Below are 7,452 nucleotides of genomic sequence, written 5' to 3' on the forward strand. Positions count from 1 at the left end.
CCAGAGATTCCTGGAGCTACATCTCTTTGTTGCTTTATGAAGGAGGTACTGACTGTCCACAGATGATCAGTGCGGTGTTCCCATCAGGACTGTAATCAATTCTGCAATGTGCCAGAGGGCACGCAATGTCTCTGAACTGCGACACAATATAAATCCCTCCCTTATTCCCTCTTCCTTTTGTCCTTCTGTTGCTCTGGTTTGCTGTCTGTTTTCTTCTGTCTCGTTCTTTCCATGTGTCTGAACATATGACTTTATCATTTCAGTTGCTTCTCCTTTCTCATATTCTGGCTTGCATCTTCTCACTCGATCTCTGGCTTTGTTGTCTTATTCAGCGTAGACACTTTGATTTTCATTCCTTCTCACTGCATATTACTTTTGTCACAGTGTCTTTCGATTTCTTTTACACTTCCTGCATCTTTGCCATCTCTTTGCCTCTGTTGGTAATTCCCTTTTGTTTTCCTTTTCATCCCTGGGTCATCCCTCTGTCCAATTCTTCGTAACTATCCCCAATGCCTCTTTTTTAAGGTGTGGAAATGCCAGGGTTGGACTGAGGCGGACAAGATCAAATATCTAATAAACACCAGGCCAAAGTCCAACAGATTTATTTGAAATTGTAAGCTTTTGGAGCTCTGCTTGAGAGCCATAAGGAACAGTATTTATAAACAAAATGTTAACAACTTTTAAGCTGGCTGCCCTTGGTGAATCCTTTAATCAGATAGGAGGTAGACTGCTATTAAAATGCAAAATCCAGATTCCTTTCAAGTCCTTGTCCCTCGATGATTAAAGGTTCTATCAATGTACCTGAGATGATATCTCAGGTTAGACAATGCACTTCAGGTGCGAGGTCCTGCTTTGAATCTGTCTATGTTTTAAGCTGAGGCCTGTTTTTTTTTGACAGAAAAGAATCTTGAATGAAATAATTCTCCCCAATATGTGGGTGGGTGAGAGAGAGAGAGACGGTGTGTGTGTCTGTGTTTGTGTCTGTGTGCGTGTGTGAGTGAGAGAGAGTGTGTGTGCATTTTTAGAGAGTGTGGAAATGACGTGTATGTGTGAGTGCATTTGAGAGTGTGACTGTGTGTATATGTGTGCAAGTGTGCATGTGTAAGTGTTTGTGTGTGGGAGAGGGACTGTATAACTATGTGAGAGTGTGTGTGTGTATGAGAGAGTCTGGTATCAACTATGATCTTAGGTTCATGTCACATGACAGTAACCCCACCACACTCTCACTCTCTCTCTCTCTCTCTCTCTCGCCCGCTCTCTCTCTCTCTCTCTCTCTCTCTCACACACACACACACACACACACACACATAGACACACAGACACAGACACACTCACACGGACACACACTCACACACGCACACAAAGGGCCAGCTTTTTGCCCGCAGAGGGGGTGCATGAATGGAATGAACTGGCAGAGGAAGTGGTGGAGACAAAAAAACTGCAAATGCTGGAATCCAACATAGACAGGCAGGAGGCTGGAAGAATACAGCAAGCCAGGCGGCATCAGGAGGCGCAGAAGTCAACGTATCTGGTGTAAACCTTCTTCAGAACTGGGGGTGGGTATAGGAGGAGCAGCAGATAAAGGGGGTAGCGGGGGGCAGGGTGGTGAAGTGGGGATAAGTGAAGACAGGTAGAGGGTATGACCTGATTGGTTAATGAGAGGAATGAATCCAGTTGGTGGCAGGGAGGAGTGGAAGGAAGAGGCAGGGGCTGAGAAGGGAGTTGGGGGAAGGGGAGGGAGATTATTTGAAATTGGAAAACTCAATGTTGAGTCCTCTGGGCTGCAGGGTGCCCAGGCAGAAGATAACGTGTTGGTCCTCCAATAGACTCTCTGGCTTGTTTTGGCAATGGAGGAGGCCAAGGGTGGTCATGTGGGAAAAGGAATGGTTGGGGGAATTGAAATGGGTGATGACTGGGAGGTCCAGTCGGAGCATATGGGGCTGACTGTGATGCTTAGTGAGCCATTCCCTAAGTTTACGTTTGGTCTCCCCGATGTAGAGAAGACCACATCGGGAGCATCTGATGCAGAAAACTAAGTTGTGTACTAGGAAGTGGTGGAGGCTGGTACTATTACAACATTTAAAAAGCACCTGGATAGGTATATGAATGTGAAGGGTTTCGAGAGATATGGGCCAAATGCTGGCAAAAGGGACTAGATTGGGTTAGGATATCTGGGCCGCAAGGACAAGTTGAAACGAAGGGTCTGTTTCTGTACTGCACATCTCTATGACTCTATAACTCTAATTGTGGAAGAAATGGGCAAAGAAAGAGAAGGTAAAAACAAGGACTACAGATGATGGAAGCCAGAGTCTAGATTAGAGTGGTGCTGGAAAAGCGCAGCAGGTTAGGTAGCATCCGAAGAGCAGGAAAATTGATATTTCGGGCAAAAGCCCTTCATCAGGAATAGCAGCAGGAAAATCGACGTTCGGGCAAAAGTCCTTCATCAGGAATAGGGCCTATTCCTGATGAAGGGCTTTTGCCCGAAACTTCGATTTTCCTGCTCCTCGGATGCTGCCTGACCTGCTGCGTTTTTCCAGCACCACTCTAATCTAGATAAAGGAAGAGAAGGGTCATAGAAGAGCAACCTGTGAGCAATAGGCTTAATTTAAGCAATACCCTGCCAAATATAATGAAAGGAAATGTCAAAGTGATAATGAACCACTAAATCGCATCACTTATGAGGAGGTTAAGTGATGAGGAGATAAAACAGTTGTCTGGGCCTTTCAGTCAATGTAAGTGCAAAATATTTTATTTGCTTTCTTCCAGCAGAAAAAGGGCATCACCTTCAACTAGTGACCTAAAGCTTGGTGCAGCACTGGGAAATAACAAAGAGCTTGAATTTTAGGGCTCCTAAACAAGAATCAGCAACACAGTCCAAGTGAAAGTCACAGATGTTCAGGTTGTACCAGAGTCCTGATCATTGGCTAAATAGACCAATACTCTTGTTTATATGTGTGTAATTCAAAGCTTTTTTTTAATTTCAGAAATATACTTTATTCATAAAAGAATCTCTGTATGTATACATTGTCAAAAATGCAGTTCGGTTCTGTACATTTGCATGTCAAATAAACAAACAAGACATTGGTCTTTGACTCTATCCTCAAAACTTCAGACCACTCTTCGACATACAATATTAATGTTTACATATATGTGAGACACTGGGAGGGTCCGATAACTGAATGGACCCCCCATTTATCTTCAGCAGGAAGAGCTCAGGCAGTGCTCTTTCCCCACTGGACGTTGATGGACCAAGCTTTAGTGCATTCCAACTCCACTCCCAGAATGCTTTTTATTTCAAGAATATACTTTATTCATAAAATAAATCTCATTCTTCAAACCATGACGTCAATATAAAAGAACCGACAATGCTTAGCTGGCCTTCTGTCAGGGCCACTCAGCTCTAGACTCATTATAAACCTCAGTTCAGAAGAGATAAAGTGAGGTTGCACAGGGGAGGTGAGAATGCACTACCCAGGCTGCATATGAGCAAAATAGAAACAGCAAATTCGGAAATGATCCACCTAGTCACCCAAGCTCCTTCAACTCAAAATTCTGAAAATCCTCAGCAACTCTGGCAACAGCAGCAACCATCAGTTAATATCTTTCCCCTGTCTAACTGCACCTCTTTAAAAGGTGATATTCAAAGATCCCGATGTGTATTATTTTTATACTTAAATAACCATGCTATTTATAATGTATTTGCAGGTGAACTTGAACCAGGATATGAGTCAAGATTGAAGTGGTGCTGGAAAAGCACAACAGGTCAGGCAGCATCCGAGGAGCAGGAAAATCGACGTTTCAGGCAAAAGCCCTTCAAGTGAGTGAGTGAGTGTGTGTGTGTGTGTGTGTGAGAGAGCGAGAAAGTGTGCGTGAGATTCGACAATGAAAAAGCAGCACTGGTGATGTGTTCTGGAGTGAAATACAAAGGATGCAATTCAGAACACTCAGGTACAGGGCCTGCAGCAAAGGTGAATGTTAGAGGAGTGGGTGGATGGTGCGAGTGACAAAACAGAATCACAGAATTATAATGATGCAGAGGAGGCCATTTGGTCCATCATGCTGATTGTGCCAGCTAGAAAATAGCAAATAAGGAACAAACGCAAATGCTGCAAATGTGGGAAATCTGAAATAATTGTTTTTAAAGTGATGGAAAACCAAATAGGTCTGGAACCATCTGTGTGGAGAAAGACAGCATGACTGTTTCGGGTCTGAAAGGATTCTTTTCTGGAACAGAAAGCAAGCAGCATCCACAGACAGCCTTTTTAGGAAAGGGACATCCCAGATTATGTTTCCCCCTTGAACTGAATGGAGCACAGATTAGATTAACTAAGAACATAAGGTTATCAGACAAAAGAAGCGAAATGGGCTATTCAGCCCATCAAATCTGCTCAGCCACGCAATGAGATCATGGCTGATCTGGTAATCCTTAACTCAATTCTTGATTCCTTCATGAATTAAAAATCTGTTTTATCTCAGACTTGAACATACTTAGTGACCCAGCATCTACAGCCCTCTGTAGGAAAGAATTCCACAGATTCATTACCCTCTGACTGAAGAAATTCCTCTTCACCTCTGTCATAAATGGGTGACCCCTAATTCTGAGATTGAGCCCTCTGGTCCTAGACTCTCCCACAAGGAGAAACAACCTCTCAGCATGTACCTTGTCAAGGTCTCTGACAATCTTGTCTTTCATTAAGGTTGCCTCTCATTCTTCAACATTTCAGCAAGTAAAGGCCCAACTTACTCAATGTCTCCGCGTAGGCCAGTCCCTCCATAGCTAAGAGCAGCCTAGTGAACCTAGAGACAGGCAGTCCCTGGAATGCCTCCAATGTCAATATGTTTTCCTGAGATAAGGAGCCTAAAGCTGTTCACTTTATCCGAGGTGTGATCTGACTAGTGTGTTGTATAGTTTTAGCAAAACCTTTTGACTTTTGTACTCTATTCCCTTTGAAATAAAGATGAACATTCCGTCTGCCTTCCCTCTGATCTGCTGAAATTGGATGCAAGCTTTTTGTGATTTATGTTTGAGGGCTTCCAAATTCCTCCTTTCTGCAATCTGCAATCTTCTCCCCTTTAAATAATGCTCAGCTCCTTGCAGGCAAAGTGCATAACCACACATTTCCCCATGTTATAGCTGCTGTTGTTTGTGGGGAGATTGTAACTGCAGCTTTCTGAATCAGTGCAGTCCAGCCTGTGTCTCAATAGTTCATCTCCTGGTGTTTTTGCCCATCAGAATGCTGATGAATGTAATTGTTGAAATATTTCATATTGTTTATGTCTAGGTCTGTATTGGAGGTGGAGGATACTTCCCTGAGGCATCGCCAAGGCAGTGTGGAGATTTCACAGCCTTTGACTGGGATGGGGTTGGCACACACCAGTCATGGAGTGCATCGAAGGAGGTGACAGAGGCTGCAGTGTTGATCTTTTACCGTTAATGCAGGCCACATCTTCACAGGAGTCACTGGTTGGTCCACTGATAATTGACTGCAATGTGATGAAATACCTTCGTTTAAAACAAATTGCCTTGATATAATTGTGTACTTCATGCTACATTCAGAAATTAGCAATAGTCCAAGAAGGGACTGCTTGTACAACATTGAATGCTTGGCGTGCGGGAGATATCATGAATCGCTGATCAGCTGAGGGGTTTCTGACAATTATTTTTTCAAACTGTCTTCTATCAGATTTCTGATAAGATTTCAATAAACTGGAATGCTACCTGCGTGTGTTTGTTTCCACAATTTACTGTATCATCTAACTTATCATATTTGCAACTTAATACAAGAATGTCTCTTAGGAATGCTTTCTGAGTTCTGATGAGTGATGAGTTCTGTTCAGTGGTGAAAAATTAGAAAAATATAGGAGGTATCCTGTCCAGATATTCATTTCTCTTATCAATGTTGAAAATCCCATGTGTGTTCATTTTCTCTCATGACTCAAAATAATCCTTCAATATTTTAAATGGCAACTAATCCTAACATTCAATTCTGATGAAACGCTTATGCCCGAAATGTCGATTCTTCTGCTCCTTGGATGCTGCCTGACCTGCTGTGCTTTCCCAGCACCACACTCTCGACTCTGATCTCCAGCATCTGCAGACCTCATTTACTCCCAATTCTAACACATGCCTCAATCTGATTGGCCTAAATCAATTCATCTGAACTTAATTTTATTCCAGTAAAAGAAGAATTTAACATGATGCAATGCTATACATTTCAAACTGCTTTACAAGGCCAAATCTTCATATTTACCTGTGTTTTAAAACTCCACATTACAGCCTATCTATGTGATTAAAGGAATCAGGTTGCTAATGTAGTTGTTACTTGAAGAAATATGTATTCAAAACGGTGCAAGATTTGACATCTTCCTTTTTGAGTCAAACTATGATGTTGGCATCCATCGATTCCTGTAAATCTCTCAGGTTACACAGTTGTTTCATTCTTCAAACCTTGCATTTGGCAAAACAGAGTCGTTTTGTCCTGTTATGTGCAATGTTGCCTCTGAGATACAAGCAGAAGGAGATGAACACACCCAGTACTAGTCTCACTACCTCCACTTTTTAATTCTTTTGAGAGTAGATTACTAATTGCAGACAGTGCAATAAAATTCACCTTGTCTTCACAAAACTGTTCACTTGAAGGTGGCTGGAAACACTTGCAATGGAAATAATCAATTTAATGTGTGTAATGTTAGGAATACTGCCCAAAGGCAAAAAACTGTGTTACATAAATACAAATAGCTGTAAAAAACTTGCTGAGGGAACACAAATATTTCTTAATATGAGCATCTGCCACTTAATATGAGGGACCTCATGACAATTGCAATCTTCTCCAGATCAGCCTTGGATGTGCCTGTGTCTGTGTGTGTCTGTGTTGGTGCATCTGTCTGTATGCATGTGTTTGTGTGTATCTGTGTATGTGCATGTGTGTCTGCATGTGCAGGTATCCGTGTATATGTCTTTGCATGTGTGTGTGTCTGTGCACGTGTGTCTGTGTGTATCTGTGTGCCTGCATGCCTGTGTTAAATTCCCAAATCAGAATGGTGACCTGTTTGGAGGGTAACTTGCAGGCAGTGGTATTCCCATATATCTGTTGCCCTTGTCCTTCTAGATAGAAATTTTTGTGGGTTTGGAAGGTACTGTCTGTAGCTCCCCCACATCACCCCACCCCCACACCTCACTTCCACTGCTAAACAAAACCCCACCCTCAGTGCTCACCAACCCCCCACCCCCACAGCTCACAGCCCCCTCTCCACCCTTGAGGATAGATCACATTACCCACAGCAATCACAATTCCCTCTCACCATCCTCACCTTCAACAACATTTCACCTCGCTCATCCACTTGCCTAACTGTTTCGGCCTGCAATCCCTGTACTTCTGAGCCCATTGCACTGCTCCTGTCTCTCAATGACAGAACATCCAACCAAGGTCATGGGATAGTGCCAGGCCGCAG

The sequence above is a fragment of the Chiloscyllium punctatum genome, chromosome 4 (genome assembly GCF_047496795.1).
Source record: "Chiloscyllium punctatum isolate Juve2018m chromosome 4, sChiPun1.3, whole genome shotgun sequence".
NCBI lineage: Eukaryota > Metazoa > Chordata > Chondrichthyes > Orectolobiformes > Hemiscylliidae > Chiloscyllium > Chiloscyllium punctatum.